At 41.2% G+C, this 22,324-nt stretch overlaps 1 protein-coding gene across 1 annotated transcript in view; it reads left to right on the forward strand.

Moving 5' to 3' along the window:
* SYNPO2 (synaptopodin 2) overlaps nucleotides 1-22,324 on the forward strand; it is a 169,342-nt gene that overhangs the window by 50,417 nt on the left and 96,601 nt on the right. The gene's annotated exons all lie outside the window — the stretch shown is intronic.

Here is a 22,324-nt window from a genome sequence, read left to right on the forward strand (position 1 = left end):
CTCATTGTTATTTCATTTTAGGTATACTTTTCTCCTTGTGTTCCTAAGACAATTACCAGTTACAGTACAAGTTATAAGTTTCCTTATTAATAGCTGATAGGAAGAAGGCATATTTGTTCTAGAATTTTCAAGTAATTGGATTAAGAAACAATGATACCATGTGCTTACTCCTGACCCTGTCAGGATGGCCTGAGAAACAGTTATATCAAATGCTTATCGTAGTTTCACCCTCCGTCCCTCTGCCACGCCAGTGTCGGAAGGGTTACCAGTGAATTACACAAATTGAATGGAAATCAGTGGGTGCTGGAGACATACCCAGTTACCCAGTGAATCTTAGGAGTAGAATGAGGCTTGAGTCTTTAGCTAAATGCCTTTTTCACTGATCCAGCCTCATAGACATTGATGAAAAATGGTCATTTAACTTCTGCAGGTTTCCCATGTAACAATGAGCCTGAGCCATTCATACCTGTGTTGAACGTTTTTATGTACAGAACTTCCTTAACATGGAGGATACATTTGCTTCCCCTGGGCTTCATGATTCTTGTTTTGTACTTTTTAGCCACTAAAAGTAAAGTCAGCCATTCCACATTGCAGCCTAACATATTATTGAAACAGTCACAACTGCCAGCCCAAGTCTCTTTTCTCCTGGCTCAACATCCCCCATTGTCTCATCTGTTCTTAATATTAAAAGGTAAAAAACATTTTCACTCCTTTGGCCACTCTTCTTTGTCTGCATTCTGGTAAATCAATTTCAAATTCAGACAAACACATTTCCATGATCCTGACACAGAGACTCCCAGTGTTGTTGTCTGAAGAGCTCCACAGCCAGAATGAGTGCAAAAAAAATATGCTTTGGAACATAATCTTTAACCTGTAATATGGGCTTTAATTTGTGCTTTAGTTGCAGGTTGTATATTTGATTTGTAAAATTTAGTGTTGTTAGTATCTGAATCAATAAGTGAACTATTTAAATTTTTCTTATTATCATTGCTTTTTAAAAAAGTTTTTATTCTTCATACTCCCCCCTTCCCCACTATCTTCCCTCATATTATTACAATGGTATAGTCTAGCTATAGTCACTTCCACCTCTCTTGCCATTTTCCCCCGCCATACCCCATCATTGCCACCTAGAATCACAGAGGAAATGGATTTATCCTTACAACCTGGTTCCACCTAGAATTGATGAGTCGGTAGAGTCCCTTACTTCTCCCTCTCACGGGGGATTTTTATATTGGTGTGAACTCTGAAAAGGAGTGATCCTTGTCAGGCACAGAAGCAGGAAGAAGTTGAGCGGTGATTTAATAAGGAAAGCCTTTAAGTAGGTGTCTGGCATTTCTCTCTCCATCTCATTCACCACCAAGTGTATTCTCACAATGCTCTGTACGCATGCTGTTTTCTCTCCAGCCTCAACTGCTACCTGGTAGTCCATGCACCACCATCTGTCTGCCTCTCAGGAATTCCTGTGGGGGCCTCCAAACCGGGCTGCTCGTATTAGATAGCCCGGATAACTTTAAAACGCATATAGGGCCATGCCTCTGTGTGCTTGAAATTCTTTAATTGCTTTTCACTGCATGTCCAGGCCCATCTCATTCTCTTGATTGCTGAATACATTCCAGATATTCTCATTTTCTTTCGTTTCCACTGCTAGATATGCTCTTTTCTGTCTTGGCACCTCTGCATTCACCCTGTATTCTGCTGGGGACACTGAGGCTGGCTAAGTCCTACTAATAATTAGTTCCCAGTCAAGATTCTCCACTCTTCAGTCTTTCCAAAGAGCTCCCTTTTAAGAATCCATGTTAGGTTCTCTAAAACTGTCTCCCTCTCACTGTCCTTCAGAGCAACTATGTGTGTATAGGTTTGGGTGTTGGGAATCTCCTCTACTGAAGTGAATTTGTTTCAATTCTGAACCTCCAGGCTTAGTGAGACTGCCTGGCACCGAGTCCTTGTGCCCCCTCATGTAACAGCTCAGGGATGTGGAATTACTAAGTGTCTGTTTCTGTACCTGTTTACAGAAAATGTGTTGATAATGTATTTTTCTCATAGGGTTGTTGCAGTGGTCAACCACCAAGTTCATGCAAAATGGTAAGGAGAGTAGTTGCCACAGAGTAGGTATTCAGCATGTGTTGGTTATTAGTACATATTGTTTTAAGATTAATTTGCTCCTTATGCGTGAAAGTCACCAGGGGTTAATATCACTTTCTTGAATAACTCAGAATCCCCAGAAAGTTGTACCAGCTAGAACATTGCTACAGAAATTTGTTTTTAGTTGGCAGACTCACTGTGGTTCTCCCTGTGTGTTTTTCTAAAAAATTTGTTCAGCATTTCAAAGTCATCCACACTAATCTATAACTCAGTCTCTGCTTCAGAGGTTCTCTGAAAGTTCTCTTAAAATATTTGAGACCTTTTAATTTACAGCAAATGTGGAAGTTCTCATTTTTAGATGCTTTGAAACATCACTCACCATCATTTTGTGCTTTCTCCTGGAGGTGCTTAGTTGAGAATGTTTCAAACAGGGGACACAGGATGGGCCTTTTGACAAAGACATGCTGGCTTTGTAAACTTCAACTTGTGGAGCTAATGGTAACCTTGCCTTTTTCTCCCCTTCTGTATTTACTTGTTTCATAATGGGATTTCCACAGGAGAGCTTTTATACCTTCAGCAGGATCTATATGGTGAAAGTACTGCTCTGTTTAAAAGGATTATGACATTGTATAGATTCTCACTGTCAGACACCTTCCGTTGGGTAAATATTTATGTGAAATGAAGCGCAGAATTTAAAATAGCTCTCAAGAAGCTGCACACTCTCCTTGACAACAACAACAACAAAAAAGTTTGTGTATGAACAGTTGGTTTAACAGCGTCTGGCATGGAGGAATATAGACAAAAATATACTTCGGTCTTGTAGTATTTATAGCACTGCCAGTTTAACCATTGTGCCCTATTTAGGAATATTTCTTGAGTGAGCTGTATTTTCTTATCCAAGAATGGAGTCTTAATTTGGGTGGCAGTGAAGTTTGTGCTGACTGCAAAGGCATCAGCATACACTTCACACGCTCTCCTGTGAAGGGCAGAGAGGGCACTCCGCTTGATGGAAATCTCCTACACTCTTGTACCTCTACATGAAAGACTCAAGTGCCCATGGGGAGGCCAAGCGTTGGAAATGTCACGTTAGGCTTTATCTGGTTTTGTAAGAGACATCGTGTTACTAATTAGAAGTTTAAAAATAAAAAAACTTTGTCTTTATGAATCTATAGATGAGAAAGGAAAGGTGCCATTTTGTAATCTTAGGTAATATCTATGCCTAAGAATGAGGCAAATTGTTTCATGTAAGAAAAGAGCGCTATTGTTAGCGAGTGGGCCAGTCTCCATTAGGCACAGACAAGTGGAAGCAAAGCTAAAATGCATAACCACTTCACATTTTGAATTTTTCTAAAATCTGTATCAGTCTTTGATCTGTAAAGAAAATGTCTGTTCTCTTGCTTTTTCTCAGAGCTTTACGAGTCATAATTCAGCCTCCTTAGACAATCAGGGTTCTCACAGGAAATTTTAATCTCCTATTGTATTGTGAACATGCTGGCGTGATACTAAGGGACACTAGACTGCCACACACAAAGCGTTGTAGCCGCTCTCTTGTGTTGAAACCTTCAGTCTGCTGCCCTTATCCGTCAGCACAGGGTCCTTTGTCTCTTCTCTCTTCTAATTTTGTGTGTTGAAAATAGAATTACTTCTCAAATGAGGGTTGGGTGGCTTTGAGCAACTACCCTAAGGACTGTCCTTTGCTTTCAGTGTGAGAAAGTTGCTGTCTTCAACAAATGGTAGTATGTATTGAGTTTCTATCACTGCTCATTACTGGGCTAGGGAGACATGGATAAGGAAACTGTTGTCGCCATTGAGGAAGAGGCTTGTCTTCATGTAATTAGTTTAATGACTCTAATCCTTCATTAAGTAAGCTGTTCTGCTCACTTTCTAGAATAGAATTTCTTTTCTACATGCTACCTGTCCTAATGGCTGTGCCCACAGGATTTTTTATAAAAGATTTATTTATTTCCATTGCAAAGTCAGATATACAGAGAGGAGGAAGATCTTCCATCTGATGATTTACTCCCCAAGTGATCACAATGGCTAGAATTGTGCCGATCCGAAGCTAGGAGCCCCCGAACACTTCTGGGTCTCCCATGTGGGTGCAGGGTCTCAAGGCTTTAGGCCGTCCTCGACTGCTTTCCCAGGCCACAAGCAGGGAGCTGGATGGGAAGCGGGGTTGCCAAGATTAAAACCAGCACCCAATGAGATCTCTGCACGTTTAAGGTGAGGACTTTAACTGCTAGGCCACTGTGCTGGGCCCGAAAAATTTTATTATTTATATTTTCCAAAGGAGAGGCATGGCACACCAAGAAAGACCAAATGGGGAGGTGTCAGTGTCATCTGCAAAGCAGGGAAGAGCAAGGGGATGGCATAAGTTAGCATTTGTTGTGTCTTCTGTGGGTTGGGCATGGGAAACAGGACAAGACTCTTAAGGTTGAATAATTGTGACGGGCTTTGGGATTTAGGAGCTGTCCCTGAGTTGTCTACCATCTGATGTTGGGTTGGTTGAGGGCAGGGCTATAAATACTGGCTTGGTGTGGCAGGGTTGGATAAAGGAGGTAGTTGGGCATGTGAACTAAAGATTTCTTGGATTGCATACAAAAGGAAGATTGGATAGCAAGTTGTTTATTAATAATTTCTGAATTAGCTATCTCTGGGAGGGACATTGTCTTCTCAATGTAAAAGCCTCCCTTCAACCTCAAAGATGTCAAAATATCATAAAGCATAGAAAATAAAAACCATGACTGACAGACCTCCTTATCAGCTGTAGTGGTTGATGCAAACCCATTTCTCACTGCATTTGTTTACGTGTCCCAAGCTTGCCAGATTATAAATTTCTCCACAGCAGATGTCCAGCAAGGAGTCTCTGAGTGGGTGCCTACTTAGTAAATGCTAACAGAATGAGAGTAAGTGGACACATCAGAACCCAGGATGTGTTGTTAGTGTTTCTCCTGGAAAACATACCATGTGCTGCTGAATATAGATTTTGTTATTTTGATTAATTCCTTAAATTTTCATTTGGTTTAACTATGTGAAGTTTAATCTGATTCAACCTAATATGTATTACCTAAAACCCTGTGAAATGGGCAACCTAGCCATGTGTCTGTGCCAGGGGGTAAGATTTTGCCCTATGGGGGCAAACAGCAGTGTCTGGAGACATGTTTGGTTGTCACAGTGTTTATCTGTTGGATGAAGGCCAGGGATGCTGCTAAATATTCTATGTACACAGGACAGTTCTTCACCCCCGCCTCCACTCCTGTAATTATCCTATCTGGAAGGTCAGTTTTGCTGAGGTTAAACACCCTTTCGTTAGAGGATGCTGTGTTTGACAAGTTTACCTTAAAAGACCTCGCACAACCAGCCATGTGCCCAGACCCTGCCATGAAGCAATTCCAAATTGATATCTTATAAGACAAGACAGCAGTCCTGAGAGAAATAATAATCTTCAGAGAATAGAAACTATAAGGGAGGGACTTAGTGTTTAAGCAACCACCAGGAAATGATCTAGATTGAGACAGAGTATGACTATGCCAAGGCTAGGGTTTATAATGAGATTTAGATTTATGGATGGTTTAGTTGACAGATAAAGGGTATGGTTTTAAATTCACAATAACTAAATAGGTAGAAGGAACAAGTATATAAGACTTTGCCAATCCAGAGTTGCTGTATTTGAAATTGGAGTTGTTTTCTTATGCCAACATATTCCTGTTGGTCAAAGCAATGCTGATCTCACCTCTTTGGAACTGTCTTTAGAGTTTATGTCAGCTATGTGGAATAAAGTTGTTAGTGGTAAGTAGTTCTAAGGTTTGATTTTAGAAAAAATTAAGTTAATTTGACTTACATAAGGTGAATAAAGGAGGTCATTCACATTCCTAATGGAATATTCATAGAAATTGAAGATAGGGTCTAAGTTACATAATTCTGGGGCTGGTGTTATGGCTCAATGGGCTTAGCTGCAGCCTTCTGTCCTGGCATCCCATCTGAGGGCCAGTGAGAATCCTGGCTGTTCTACCTCCAGTTCAGCTCCTTGTTAATGTGGCTGGGAAAGCAGTGAAGATGGGCCAAGTGTTTGGGTCCCTGGCACCCAGTTGGGAAACCCAGATGGAATTTAAGCTTCTGGCTTCAGATTGGTGCATTCCTGGTTATTTGGGGACTGAACCAGTGGATGGTCACTCTCTTCCTCTGTCTATTTAATTCTACTTTTCAAATAAATAAAGCTAAAAAAAATTCTTAAAAATTTCAGAGACTATGTTCTATCAAGTCATCATTGGACTAAGATTATAACCTCTCAGGGTGACTGGTTTCAGGATAAATGCTCATGTTAAAGTGTGGGTGTTACAACACATTGCTTAATAATCATACTGTTTTCAATGCTTTGTACAAAGATGGAAGTAATACTAACACAGTGTGTAACCTAATATCTGTTAGAGAATGTTTAGGACACATGTTATTTGTTTTTATATTAAAGTTTCAGTTTTAGGCTGTGAAACCAGTCCAGAATCTGGAAATTCCATGATTGGAGGAGGTGATTTATCCATCAATTTGCTTCTTAGATGGCAACCATACTATAGATACATAGGCCCAACCTAGGACAGCCTTTTCTGTGTCCAATGTGCCTATTTAGTCACCTTAAGGTAGATTGGGGTTATACTGGGAACACTGCTAAAATAAAGCTGTTAGGTCTATTTCTAGTAGATTATCAATTCATTGCAGCTTGTCTGGACCTTTCTTGACTTTTAAAACTGAAAGTTGTACTTCCTGGGAAACTCTTGAATTTTTGGTAAATCGATTTATCTCAACTTGTGGTTTCTTAGCTGACTCCTCTGAAATCAATGGCTTCTCATAATGAATAAAGGAAATTGAGATGCCCATGTTGGGTACAGCAGAGCAACTCAAGTCAAAAGAGAACAGGCTGGGTCACTCACTAACTTTTATGCTAGAGTTAGAAGTTCTATTTTATGGTTCAGGTCATATTTTTAAAACCAATAACATTACTAGCAACAACAATAAGACAAATTGTATAAATTTAATCTATGGTGTTTAAAATGCTTGGTTTGGTTTTGCTAAAAGAAATATGCACTGTCAGAATAGACTTAAATAGCAGAATGATGGACTTATGACATCATGAATCACTGTGCTATTGCAATGACATGGGGGAAATTAGTGGGAGGAGGGGCTTCTGGAGGGGGGAAGGGAAATCCCAGAGCCTATGGAATTACATCCTGGAACAATAAAATAAATACATAAATTTAAAATAAAGAAAAAAGAAATATATTGACAGCTGAAGTCTTTGGGCAAAAAAAGAATTATGTTTCAATCATGTTTCATTTCAGTTAGGTGAAATCTATTTCGTTTTTCAATGACTTTGTGTGATATATCTAATACTTTTCACCATGCCTAAGTGGTAGAGTTTAACTGAGAGAAAAGAGAGTTTCCATGTTCTGGTTCACTCCACACATGCCTACAGTGGTCAGGGCTGGGCCAGGCTGAAACTAGGAGCCAGGAACTCAATCTGGGTCTCCCAAATGGGTGTGCAGAGACCCAAACACTTCAGAGATAAACCGTTACCTTCCAGGGTGCACCTTAGCAGGAAACATCCCAAGTATACCCTCAGGAAGGGAGTTAAGTTACACAGTCAGGAGAGAGAGAGAGTTGTGTATTGGTCAAGTTCTGGAGTCCAGGGATCTCTGTTTACATCCTGCCTATCACATCTTCATGTAGGATCTTGGACTTGTTGTCTTGTACTTGCAGTATGTATCTTCTGGTATTGCTTTTCCTTAAATAATAATGAATGTACACTGCTTAGCACTATGCCAAGCACATAATAACCCCTCAATAAATGTGAGCCATCATTATTTGCATGAGGAGTTTAGATGCTAGTGTTTTCTGACCAAAGAGTTATTGCTGTCACTTTTATATATTTGCTGTGTTCTTTGCAAAGGGTTATGTTTTAAGAAATAGATAAAGAACATAAAAGGTTTTGATAAAACTACATGAATCTAGTTGTCAAAATCAATAGAACATTTACAGGACAAACCAAAATCATCCATGTCGTAAAACCCTTTGCAGATACTCCGAAATCAGGAGTGAGGCAAAGGAAAAGATAAACCTTCTGAATGTGTTGGATAGAATGGGAAAAGGGGAAAGGGAGAGGCTTCCATCTGAAGAGTTCCTTGCATAGAATAAGTGGCTCCAGATGCCATACCCTTAAAGATACATATTGTGCTGTAATGTGAATAGCCTTATTTTCTGTGTGAGACATCACTTGGAAGGTTTAGAAAGGTAAAACATCAGGCAAAAACAAGCCTTGCTGCCAAAATGAAGGCTCAAGATGTTCTGTTCCGTGTGCTCTCACATTTTTATGAATACAGCTGACAGATGACTAGGAGAGATGAGTGATTTTTTTTGCTCTTTCTATGACCCAGTTTTGCCATCTGAAAAGATGAGAACAATTCTTACTGAAGCGTTGATGTGGTGTGGCAGTTGACTCCTGGGTTAGCTTCTGCTTTCCAGTGTGAGCCCTACATGCTGCTAGTTCATTGTTGATTTCCAACTGTGACATCTCTTTTATGGTATTTATAATTTGCCAGAATTTGGTATATGTTATGTCTTTGTTAGAGTTCTTAAAGATAATAAGATCTCAGAAAGTTAAAGTGTGTAAACTCCTTATAATTTCTGATTATAAGGCATTTCTAATCCAAGGCAAAATAATTTACATTGTTTTCTAAGTGTCTTATGTAAAGTACTTGAGGAAATTCTGTGAGTATTTTAAGAGTGAAATCAATGTTTTAGAAAAACATTCTATTTTTCTGTAGAAATGAATAGAATTTAAAGAAATATATTTAGGCTCAGACATTTGGCCCAGCCACTTTGAGTTGACCAGTTGTGTCAGTGGACAGTTAATATTGGTTTTGGTGAAGCCACAGCTGAATGTTTGAACCCACTATTTTTCCTGATCTCTCTGTTCTATCAGGATGAATATTTTGCTGGTGTTTTAGATTTTACAAAAGCTCACATTGTAACTTGGCTTCCAGTCAGTTTAATTCTTCTTTAAGCAGATTGAATTCCCTGAACTTCAGGCTGTCTGGTGATAAACTCCTTGGTCATCTTTGCATTATCTTTTTTTACAGCCAGATGGGGGAAATGGTTTATATCAGCCACAATGTATATTTGCACAGTAAGGTCACAAGCAGAGTTCTATTACCTTTTATGGCAGTGAGACATGGGACATGGTGCAGCCTTCCCCTGTAAAACGCACAGCAAATGGGACATGGTGCCTTGTTTTTGTGCCTGGAATCTCAGACAATATCATTTTCTGAACATGTTCATGTCAACAGCCAGAGTCGTATTTAAAGCAGTGTTTCCTCTTCAAGTGCAGAGGAGGAGATGACCTTCAACTCCAGCCCTCTCGAGTTTGATTAAAGCCACCTGAAGTAAGTTTATTGCCTCAAACTCTGCTCTTTATCCGCTGTCATCCTTAGCTCTCTTTCTCTCCCTGTAAGGGCAGAATTGATGTCATATTAAGAAAGCTGATCCAGGAGAAGGAATCTTCACACTTGTGCATTGCAGGCCATGCCCTTGGTAAAAAGCAGTTTTGAACCATGTGGAAAGTTAAACCAGTGGCAAACACAACTTCAGGGAATGGAGCAGTTGAATTCTGGCTTGTGGGATGTGTTTTACATCCTAACAGGAAGTGCTTTCATATCAGCATGAATGTGTATGTGCGTGTGTACACACGTGTGTAATTTTAAGCGGACAGCTGTAACTCAGGACATGATTTAAATAATGATGAATAGTCCAAATGACTCTAGTCATCCCTAATTTGGGGGATTTCGATTATCTGATATTTCCAGCAAAAGGCAAAAAATTTCAAATGTGGTTTGAAAAAAGACTTCCTTGGTTAACCCAGTAAGGAAAAATAAAAATCATAACAATAGCACAGTAACAAACCACCTCTTCTTTTTTCCCACACTTTCAACTTTATGTAATATGAGGTTTAAAATGATGGGCACTGAGCCCTATTTCAATATTTTCAACAGCTATTTCTAAAAGATGGAATTTTAACAATTAGTAACTTGTACTAATGATATAAAGGCTTGGAATACTTTGGTTTACAGGAGCAGAATGAAGAACAAATTGACAAAACGTAGACTAAAAATCAGCAATAGGAATAAAGGGTACACTTTCTTATGAAAAGCACTGGTTGGGGTCTAAGATGCAGGAGCACATGTTTAAGTGAGATGAGGCCAGACCTGAGCAGCCATGAGAACAACCTGGATGGACTTTGCTAAGCCACAGGACCATTTCTTTTTCTTTTAAAGATTTATTTTTTATTTTTTAAAAAGTTGAAAGAATGGCAGATAGAGAATGAGTAAGCAAGTAAGAGAGATCTTCTGTCTATTGATTCTCTTCTCTAAATCATTGCTACAGCCAAGGCTGGGCCAAGCCAAAGCCAGGAGTCTGAAACTCCATTTGGACCACCCCCCCAAGGGTGACAGGGGTCCAGGGACTTTGGCCATCTTCTACTACTTTCCCAGGCCCGTGGGCAGGGAGGATATGGGATGCCAGCATCACATGCAGCAGATTAACCTACTGCACCACAAAACCACTTCTGAGTTATGTCCATATCCAGCAAGTTCTACAGTGATGCTGAGAGTGGGGGACCATGGAGCACATTGTTGTACAACTGGTCCTCCCAGGTCTATGCACAATTTGAAGGTTCTACAGCTTCTCTCCGTCCCACGTCATGTCCCCTGGCTGCTTCCAAAGCACACAGGGCTTCTTTGTTCTTCACATACTGTGATCCTAGAATTGGGCGCATGACCTACTTTTCCTTTTTATTTCAGGAATGCTTTCTTTGACATAAACACCTTTTAGTCCTATATGGGAAATACACATAGGCAAGACTTTATCCCTGTAGGAAAGAATTGACAGATCTCAACTAATAACCAAGGTCAGTTGCAGACACGCCATTTTGTGTTAGTGAGCTGGTCACGAACTCAGAGTATTGCATCTGCACTTAGACTTGCTCTTCTCCACTCAGTCAGGAAGGTGCTTTTTTGATCTAACCCACAGGAGAGTTTTTAAAAAACAAAGCCCAAGTCCCAACCCACACAAATTACATAAAAATCTCTGAGTAGGACCTTGGTATTTAAAAGCTTTCCGGATTGTTCTGATGTGCAGCCAGGGAATCCTAAGTACATACAGTGAATAGGGGGCTGTGGAGCCCCCCAAGAGCATGACAGTTGATTCATGGGAGGGGGAGGATGAAAAATATTTTTAGTGAATACAGTGGTTTTGCAGGTCTCCAGGGGCCATTGTACAAAACAGGTGCAGAGCAAAGGGATCTTTAGAAAGTTTGTGGAAGATGTATTATAAAAAAATTATGGATGGATTTCAAAATTTTACATCAGGAAAAACTGTCTTGTAATTCCATTTTCCATGAACTTTGGAAGTATATGTTACATATGTGCAGTGCAAGCTTTTCGTGGGGTGAGGAGCAGGAAGACAGTGTTGTTCAGGGCTGTGTGGAGAGGCTCCCAGGGTGGAGCAGAGGCAGAAAGAGAAGGCAGGGAAGCATGTGAAACAGTATTTTTTGTTGTTTTCCCAAGAAAGAATGGGTAAAGGAAGCTAGCAGTTGATCAGGCTTAGGACTAGATGATTGGAATAACTTTTTCAGGCTCTGGGCTGTAAGGGTGCCTCTGGTGTCCTTATCATCCGCAACAACAGCTTCGTGGAGTTTAAGAGCCCATGGAGGAGGTGGCACAGTTATGAATTCAGGGTTGGAATGGCTACATGTGTCAGGTGAGCCTGTAGGCCAGTCCTTTTCTATTTGCTCACTCTTGGAAAGAGAGTGTCTTCCCAGAGAGGTTCCACCTCAGAGTACCAAGAACACAGAACATAAAATGTGATTAAATGAGATGTTGTGGTTCAAATGGAGTTATGGCCCAGAAGGGGCCATTTACTGGGTTGGTTGTGGAAAAGAAGATATTCAAATGTGAATTTAACAAAAGAAGGGGCAGTGGTGCTAGTGATGAAATGGCTTTATGGTGCTCCCATATCCTAAATTAGAGTGCCTGGTCAAGTCTTGGATACCCACAGTTCCATTCCAACTTCTTATTCATGTGCTTGGGAAACAGTCAATGACAGCCTTAATGTTTGGGTTCAGGCCACCTACATGAGAGATCTGGATGGTCTATCCCCAGATGTTGCACACATATCGAGGAGTGAACCATGGGATGAAAGATCTCTTTGTTTATCTCTATTCCCCTCTGTCACTCTGACTTTCAAATAAACAAATTGTATCTTTTAAAAAATAAAACAAAAATCATATAATTAAGCACAAAGAAATCCGAGTTACACAACCAAGTATAAAGTTGGTTATACACAGCTAATTATAAAATTGTCCAAAGTTTCCTGCTACTGTGTACTTATGTCAGGAAAAATCACCTGATCTAAACAGTGAAGCTTGTTGGGAAGAAGGAGACAGAGGGAGGATTTAGGATTTCACTGATATTGTGGCCTTGTTAACGACAGCTCCTCTCTTATTCTTTTGTGTGATTTCTCTGTACGGACGCATGTGTAACTGATGGGGAGTTGGAATAGACTCTTTGTAGTGACAGATGTCTTATTCCATCTCTGCTGCTGTAACAGAGTGGGTAATTTAGAAGGAATAGAGACATTTCTCAGTTACAGAGACTGGGAAGTCCAAGATCAAGGCAGCAGCAGCAGGCTTAGTATCTGATGAGGACTCAGGCTCAGCTTCCAAGATGGCATTGATTGCTGTGACCCCAAGAAAGGAGCAAGGCAATATCCTAACCTGAGGTGAGGGGAGGGCGACAAGCAAGGGGGGAAAACTCACAGCTTACAATCATTTTACAATACTGCTAATCCTGTTCATATGATCCACAGCCCTCAAGGCTTAATGACCCACAACAGGTGCCCTATCTTTGACTACCATAGCATTGGCAATGAAGTTTCCAATACATGAAATTTGGTGATTGGTCAGAGCACAGCACCAGACCAAACAGGCATAGGAAGAGATAGTAAATTTAAAATCTTAATACTGCTGTAATTGTTACTTTGACTACTCAACAAAAAGAAGGCAATACTGTATCCTGAAGAGAAATTATACAGTAAGGTAGAGTGGGGCTGACACTCTATCCGCTATTTACATGTATTCTGGAATGTACATGTGACCTTTGAAAGCACAAAGTTTTCATTGTAAGGTGTAAGTGCTAATACCTATTCTTAAGATTAGAAACAGTTTAGAAACAAAAGATAGGAAGTGAGTGAAGATTAAAATGTAAACCTTTTAATAAAATGTTTATCTATTTGAAAGGCAGAGAGAAAGTGTGTGAGAGAGAGGAGAGAGGAAAGAGAGAGAGAAAGAGAGAACGAGAGAAAGAGAGAGAAAGAGAAAGAGAGATCTTTCATATAAGTGGTTCACTCCTCAGTGATCCCAACATTTGAGGCTGGACCAAGCCAAAGCTAGCTAAATCTCTCACCTGGGTGCCAGGGACCAAAGTTCTTGGACCATCAGCATCCTCTGCTTCCCAGGTGCATTAGCTGGGGCTTGAAAGTGGAGAATCCAGGTGCTTCTGTAACTGGTGCTCCTACATGAGATGCAGCTGTCTAAACTGGTGGTGCAACCCACTGAGCTATAGTGCCTTCCCTAAACTATGAACTGTTGAGAGAACTGAACCGAACTGAATTTGAGAATATGGCTGACAGGTGCAACCATGGTGAACTACTGAGTAGTTCAACCCAGAATTAAACATCTCCCTAGTCGCAGGTAAAACTAGACATAACCCAGTGTCCTGAATGTATCACCTGGGCTGCATGAGGGGTCTGAGACTCGGGAGGCTGCCCTGAACGATAGTCACATCTGTCCTCCTTCTTAAGGAGTGAGTGAAGGGAGCCCGGAGAGCTCCACTGGCTCCTCGCTTCGGAACAGTTAGAAGTGGGGACTGGAAGTCCCCTTACACGAGAATCATTTTGCAGATAGATTACACATGACACATGCAATTGTCTAGTCAAGCATTTCAGCATTGTAAATAGTAAGAGTTGGGAAAATCCATCAAGTAAGCATTTGAAGTGAAAAATGATTTCATCAAGACTCACTTGTCACATTGGAAAAGGATTCTCTGATACTGAAACTTAGTGAAGTAGTTTCTGTTTTATTGCCTTAAAACTTTTTTCTTATGCAATAGCCAACATTAAGCTTTGTTATTTATGAAAAGAAGAGGATGTTCTGTGTGAATTCGTGATAGCTTTAATTATGCATTTTGAATTAACTCCAGCTGATTTTATATAGTTTTCAAATTCCATTCCAGTTAGACTAGTAAAATCAGAGAAAATGCCAGAAGTTATATAACACCAAACTGCAAGCATGAATAGTGAATTTCATTTTTTCAATTGTTCTGGCATTCTGCTCTCTTTTTTGAGAAACAGAGAGAACTCCCATCCACTGGTTCACTCTTCAGATGCTTACAACTCTTTGCATCATTCACTGCTGCCTCTCAGCACCTGCATCAGCAGGCAGCTGGAGTCGGGGGTGAAGCCAGATACCAAACGCAGATACCTGAACGTGGGATGTAGACCTCCTAAACAAATGTCCTAACCACTAGGACAAGTTTTCATTTTTATATAAACAGGTCCACAAATAAGAGCTTGGTGTTGACCTGAGTCTCAGCTGCTCTGCTTTCAATCTACCTCCCTCCTAATGTGCGTGAGAAGGCAATGGCTGGAGAACCTGGGCCTCTGTCACGCACTTAGGAGGCCCGCATGGAATTCCTGCCTCTTGGCTTACAGCTCGGATTCTTCTCCCATTCTCTCTGTTGCTGTGCCTTTAAAAAATGAATAAATAGGGCCCGGCGTGGTGGCGCAAGTGGTTAAGGTCCTCGCCTTGCACGCCCGGGATCCCATATGGGCGCCGGTTCTAATCCCGGCAGCCCTGCTTCCTTTCCAGCTCCCTGCCTGTGGCCCGGGAAAGCAGTCGAGGATGGCCCAAAGCCTTGGGACCCTGCACCCGTGTGGGAGACCCGGAAGAGGCTCCTGGCTTTGGATCGGCATAGCATCGGCCGTTGTGGTCACTTGGGGAGTGAATCATTGGACGGAAGATCTTCCTCTCTGTCTCTCCTCTCTGTATATCCGCCTTTCCAATAAGAAAATAATAAAAATAAATCTTTAAAAAAAATGAATAAATATTCAGTAAAGAAAAAGAAACCCTAATATTTATTGCTTATCAAGTGTTTTTGAGTTAGGTCCCATGTCAAGTGCTTTGCAGCAGTTTATATCTAATTATAACAATGATGTAAAGATTATTACCATTATTTTATAAAGGAAAAAATAAATAATAATAATAAAAGTGAATCATTTCCCCAAGAGTATACAGACTGAAAAGGTTAGAGCTGGGATTCTAACCCAGAATCCTGCAAAGCTCATATTTTTTCATTTAAATCTCTTTCTGCCCCTTACAGAAAAGTGGGTTGAAATTTCATTAGTCTATCTTACAGAAGTCACCTTGGGACTTCACTTAATTGAGGTACTAGGTTAAACAGGCAGAAACACAATGCTTTTTTGTGTATTTTTAAAAGATTTATTTATTTTTATTGGAAAGGCAGATATACAGAGAGGAAGAGAGAAAAAGAGGAAGATCTTCCATCCAATGGTTCACTCCCCAGGTGGCCGCAATGGCTGGAGCTGAGATAATCTGAAGCCAGGAGCCAGGAACTTCTTCCAGGTTTCCCACATGGGTGCAGGGTCCCAAAGCTTTGGGCCGTCCTCGACTGCCTTCCCAGGCCACAGGCAGGAGTTGCATGGAAAGCAAGGCCGCTGGGATTAGAACTGGCGCCCATATGGATCCCGATGCATTCAAGGTGAGGACTTTAACCACTATGCTATCACACTAGGTCCCAAAGACAGTGCTTTTTTAACCTTTGTGTATGAGTGTAAGCAGATAATTCACTTTTTATAGCTAAATTGTTTGGTGGAGTCACGCGAATTACATCGAAAAAAAAAAGTAAAGCAAGTTTTCCTGGATGAATTCTAATCTGGTGCCTTTAACTGATACCCCATTGCTTCTATGATTCTAAAATGCTTTGTAAGTCTCCTCTGATGGGATTTAGCACTGTTGTACATTCTCTGCTCAAGTGTTTATCAAGTTCTGAGTCTTGAGCAGGGAAGTGACAGGTCTATGTTATTTTCTACTGTATCCACTTTGCCCTGCATGAGAGCTAGCAACATGCAATATTCATTGTCCATGTGAAGGACTGAGTTCTGAAGGATTGAGTTAGTGACCCAAGCCACTGGCTCCTGAGAACTGAGTGGGAGAGGTATTCTCAACCTCAGGCAAGGAAGCAGAGGCCCTGCGGGATGCAATTTTCTGCAGCTGCAGCTTTCCCTTTTGATAGTTGGAAATTACTCAAAATTTCACACACTGAGGCTTTCAGCACTTTGAGTCATATAGGATATGTTGCTGTATTTTCCTAATTTTCATGGATAACTGTGAGACCACCTTGCATAGTATACATCCCTAAGGATTAATGCAGATCACGAAGGACAGGTCAGCCAATGTGGGGTTCATAAACCAGTGTGCAGAGATGAGCTCAATGATGAATTGTCCTTCATCCTGCTGTCCAGTGAATTGTTCTCTGATAAAATTAGATTTCTTGTTAAAGAATGGATCTGCACGCAAGGAGACAGAACAGAATGCAAAGAGCCTGTGCCACTCACTGTCTTCCCCTCCACCAGAGAACCACACTGCCTGCAGGTCAGTGCCCATCCTGGCCTCCTGGCACTTTGAACACACGTCTGTCTGCCAGGTACTGCTCTCTCCTTCAGATTCTGCATCCCATCTTCCTTAGCAGTCCCAATCACTTATGCTCTTCACATGTGTGTTTCATTATATTAGAGAGCTACTTTTTTGTTTCAGCTGTTTAAAAATTGTAAATAAATGAGTTTCCACACAAGCATGTTTGGTAGTCTATATTTTTTAGTCATTAAAGCTGTTTTAAAAACCGGATATTGCCTACAAATGTGCCTTAAAAATGTCTTCCTTACTTAAAGGTGCCTTTCGGCTATGTTTTCTCCCCTTCACTTTTGTGTTTTTTTAAGAGGATTATTCATGGAGAAAGTCCTAGAACTTTTATCAAATGGAACATAGATTGTAATATAAAGTACTCTTTTATATAGGCTCATCATCACCATTCGGGGCTATGTATGCCTCAAAAGTGAAAGGATATTCAACCAAAAATGGGCATTTCTTTTTCTAATCAAAGCTTGAATGAAAATCAGCGTGCTGCCCATCTCTCTGACTCAACAGAAGGAGTCAGAGGAGGCGAGGAAGAGGGGGAGAATGAATGACACCTCTAGCAGCTGTGGGCGTCATCCAACTGGGAAACTGAGCTGCAGAGGTTAAAGTACTTCCAGACCCTGCAAATAAATGGTATCCTTGCACTACCCAGACCAACTCATCGGTTGAGCAGTGAGCTTTCTGTAGATGTCAGTTTATCTCGAAACTGTCCTCTGTCATCATTTTGTCTCTTTTCTGTCCTATACCTGTATGCATGTGTGTGTGTGTGTGTGTGTGTGTGTGTGTGTTTGAGAAAAGCTAACACTGAGTACCATATGCCTGTACTATTTGAGGCACTGTACACACATGTAATGCATTTCATCCTCCGGATGAGGAAGATGTAACATTATCCCGATTTTTTATGGATGGAGGAAACTGAGGCATAGTTACACCCATTTGTAACTCAGAGTCATGCAGGTGGAAAACAACAGCCAGCACACCGACAGCCCAGTTCTAGAATCCATGCTGGTTACCACCACAAACAACAGGTTCTATGTGCTCACAGAAAATACAAGATACAAACAATAGCTCAGTTCCCCAACATCAGTGAACTTGCAGTGTGGTGAGCGGACCCTGAGACAGCTAATACTGCAGCTGTACACTCTGCTTTTTCTGCCTAGTTTACAGTGGACTGAGGCAATCAGGGACAGTTTCCTAAAAGAGAGGGATGGAAATGGGCTTGTGTAACCAGCAGAACTAGAGGGGAGAAGCAGAGAACACAAGGCATTTAAAGTGCTGGGTTTGATCCAGTGTTCATTGCTCAAAATGCATGGAGTCTTCCCAGAAGAGCAAGTTCAAGCAGAGGGAAGTTGATTCCTTTGGAAATGTTGCTAAAATCAGGTGTTATAACGGTATGACTATAAGGTCAAGAACTTGCATTATATTTCATAAAGTAGAGTTGTCTTAAGAAGTCAAGAACAAAAGTGGGAAAGGGAAAAAGTGTTTGAGGAATCTTCATGTGGCAAACAGGTACAAGAGAAACAAAACGAGTAGGACCTTACCAAGAAATTTGCACCTTTTCCAAGATGAATGCCTGCAATGTGATAGACTTGTGTTAAATAAATTAAAAATGAAAGCTTAAATTCCAAAAATACTACCCAGGGGAAAAAAATCAGTGGGAATGGAAACCTAAGGGAATGCATCAAAGATTGTTTTAGGCTTAAGCTTGGATAACCCAGAATGTGATGGAATCAAAATGAAAAGTGGATAGGCTAGAAAAGAGAAGAGAGTTTGAAGTTGTGAAGTCCCCGGTTGAGAAGCCATTCCCATAGGTGAAAATGGATTTGAAAGAAAGGGTAAGGAACTGATAGAAGCATAATAAATGTCTGTGGGTAAGGGACAGGAAGTACAGGAAACATCCCTGAAGGGAAGCAGGTGATGCAAAGCCGTGAAAGTAGAGGCTGTGGACAATCAAGACAATTTGAGAGGACTTCAAATGTCACAGAAATGGAATCAGAAGATGTGCATTTTAGTTAAAAACTTTGAAATCCAAGCATATTTTTTTTTCATAACATGCATTTTCCATGAACTATGCTAAGACCTCTCATGATAAACTTCCTGGAAGCCAAGAAGTAGATGGTTTCAGGAAGTAAACTGTGGTCAAAAGTGCCGAGAGCTGCAGGGAAGATATGAATGAGAACAAAGGGGAAAAATCATGAATCTTCATGGTTTGGCTACACAATTTTTCCTTCTGTAGTCACAGCTTCATTGTTGTAAATGATGGTTATTTAATTCTGCCCAAATCAAAATGACTCCTGGAAACCTGGTCAAGTCTTGCTCAGCCAGCCAATCAATCACTTTTGCCTGAAGAACCCTCACTGTTCATTAGGAATACAGAAGGAGTGAATGCAGTGGGAACAATGGAGGCAAATGTCACAGAGTATACTAAAACGGTTTCTAAACTGTCCAGCATGGGTGGTCTTAGCTCTAATTTCCTTTCTTACAGCATATGGAAAATAGATGCAGCATGGTGACATGGTGAATAAGTAGGGACTTACATAATACATTCCACAAGCATCGAGGGAAATCTCTCCCAGAGAATAGCTCTTTAGAAAATCCCAAAAGGAAATTCATTGCCATCTTCCGTGGAAGGGGCCCATTGGATGATTCTGACTGGAAAAGGCTGGTTAGGTTCTGTCATCATATCCACCCATGAATTTGAGATCCTCATGTTACCTCTCATGTTTGACCAGTACAGCCTGGTGTGGAAAAGTATGCACTTGGCAATCAGTTCTGGATTCAAGCTCTAGTTCCTGCACTTATCCTTATTTATTTTCCTTCATCCAGAACTCTATATCAGAGATTAGCTTTAGATGTTCTTTTATATGAGACACTTTAAATACATGATATCTACTCTATTATTTTAGGTTCTGTCCCAGTTGATTGTGAAGTGCTAATAGTGCCATGGATCTTCATCTTGAGTCCTCTTTTTTTTTAAGATTTATTTATTTTTCTATTGGAAATACAGATCTACAGAGAGAATGATAGAGAGAAAGATCTTTCATCTGCTGGTTCACTCCCCAAATGGCTGCAATGGCCAGAGATGAGCCAATCTGAAGCCAGGAGCCAAAAACCTCTTCTGGGTCTTCCCATGTGCGTGCAGGGTCCCAAGGCTTTGGGCCATCCCCCATTGCTTTCCTAGGCCACAAGCAGGGAGCTGGATGGGAAGTAGAGCAGCCAGGACATGAACTGGTGCCCAAATGGGATGCTGGTGCATGGAAGGTGAGGATCTAGCCACTGAGCCATTGTGTTAGGTCCTATTTTTAGTCATTTTAGTGCATAATTAAGTGACTTGCATTTTGGAGCTGTCAAAGCCTTCCCACATCCATTGCTATGTAATATTTACTCAACACCCTGTGAGTGGGTTAGTGGGCTCATCCAGCTCCTGTTTTGTCAATGGAGAGAGAAGGACTGTGTTAAAGGCAGAGGCTTGTTTCAATTACAGAATAAGAAGATCACAGAGGCTGAACTGGAACCCATTGATCCTCACTGTAGTTAGTATCTGACTGATAAAGTCAAGGAGATTCTGTCACTTATTCTTCCAAAAGACCCTCCACTTATGTGAAGCTCAATGAGCAGTGATGAGCTAATTCTTAGTCACGTCAAAGAGCTGCTTGTAGAACTTCTGGCTTTTGGCAACTTGTGCATCATTTCCAGGCCTCAGCAAGTCCCTCCACACTTGTGCTTCAATTCGGATTTTTCAAGGCACTTGACTCTTCACAGCCTTGAACAGTGGGCATTGTTTTCATCCTTCTCACATCTTGAAAAACAAAATGTGGTTTGTTATGTTCCCATTAGTCCCTCTACATATATATTCAAGTGAAAAAAATCCTGGTTGGGAGATTGGTGGTGTGTATATGTTGAATGTATGAGGGTGGGTTAGGGCATGAAAGGGCTTCAGTATGAGGAAAGTGAAAGAAGAATTTAATCTCAGCTAGTCTGAGACATGTACAATGATTTCACACCCTTTGATTTTAAGTATACAACGTGCTTTTCTTTCACTTTGTACACCAAATTAATTAGTCAGATGGTCTGTAATTTAACACATGGGAGGTTGAAGAACCTAGCCAAGCAGATGTTAGCCTCAAGTACTTTTGTTTACCCCTTAGGGCTTTGTGGTAGGTAGGCCATATGTGGAAATGGAGGAGCTAGACTCAGTGCAAGGTAACAATTTGTGAAGCCATTTCAACTTGTCCACAGTAGTGTGAGCAAAGCAAAACTGTAGAAAAATTCTTTTCACTTCCTCTTGTTGTCTTTAACCATCTAAGGAAACAGACTGCTTCCACTGTCCTGTCCTTGTAGAACCAAGAAGACTTGGCAAGAAGTTGATATTTTCCTTAAAATTGCTTCTGCTGAACTTTTTGAATGTTAAATCCTGCAGTGCTAGTGCCCTTCTAATCACTAAGGGAATAGCACTTTTTTATTTTCTGCATGGAAGGAAATCAATATTCATGTTTTTTGAGTTTTTGAGGTCATGCATTCAATTTAGTTGATTTTAAAAAGTCTTTCTCCAGGGTATCACCTTTTTTAAAAAAAAATGTAGATGATGTTAACATAGTTGATGAAAGTGGGGTGGATTAAGGGTTAGGGAAAAGTGGGTGTGATCATTGTTTCCAAATTTTGTTTTTTTCTTTTGTTTCCGGGGGCAGGTTGTGATAATGGGAGAAGCTATACCCAACCTCCCAACCGCCCCAGTATTCTGGGATGGGGACTGGCTACCCAATATCAACCCAGGGTCCCAATGTGGCATACACTCTGAGGGTTCTGCCCAGGTGATTTCGATAGTTCTGAAATGTCCATCTCGCCAACCCAAGGTTGAGGGAACCCTTTCAATCTCCATTGGCTGACATAGTTGACCGGAAAGTCTTCATTCGCCCATAATTTGCTGTCATCATTTGGCTGGGGTAGTTATCTAATTTATTCTGTCCTTCCTCTGGGATGGTACAGATGTCCTCTGTAGGTGTTAATGGGCTGCCATATCCTCCATGAAGATCTGGGCCAGTTGTCCACTATTCTGTGTTTTCCACTTAGGAAGACCAGTTCTTGCAGGTTGGCCAAGGACTCAAGCCAGTTGACCCAGGCCCCACTGGACCCCACCCACTGGCCTAATGGACCTGGCACCTACCCTGCAGACAAGTAAATGTCCTGGGCCAGGTGACCTGGGCCCTGCCAGACCCTCTGTCCCTGGGACTCACAGAACTGGCATCCACTGCACAATTAGGCCAAAGGACCCAGGCCAGGCCACTCCGGCCTGCTGGACTCCCTGCTCCTGGGGCTCATGGACCTGGTACCTACCATGCAGGTGGGCCAAGGACCTGGACCCTCTCACCAGTGATACTCATGAACCTGGCACCCACTGCACAGACAGGCCAGAGACCTGGGCCAGGT

This window comes from Ochotona curzoniae, unplaced genomic scaffold (assembly GCF_017591425.1).
Source record: "Ochotona curzoniae isolate NIBS_2020 unplaced genomic scaffold, NIBS_Ocur_1.0 scaffold_4506, whole genome shotgun sequence".
Lineage (NCBI taxonomy): Eukaryota > Metazoa > Chordata > Mammalia > Lagomorpha > Ochotonidae > Ochotona > Ochotona curzoniae.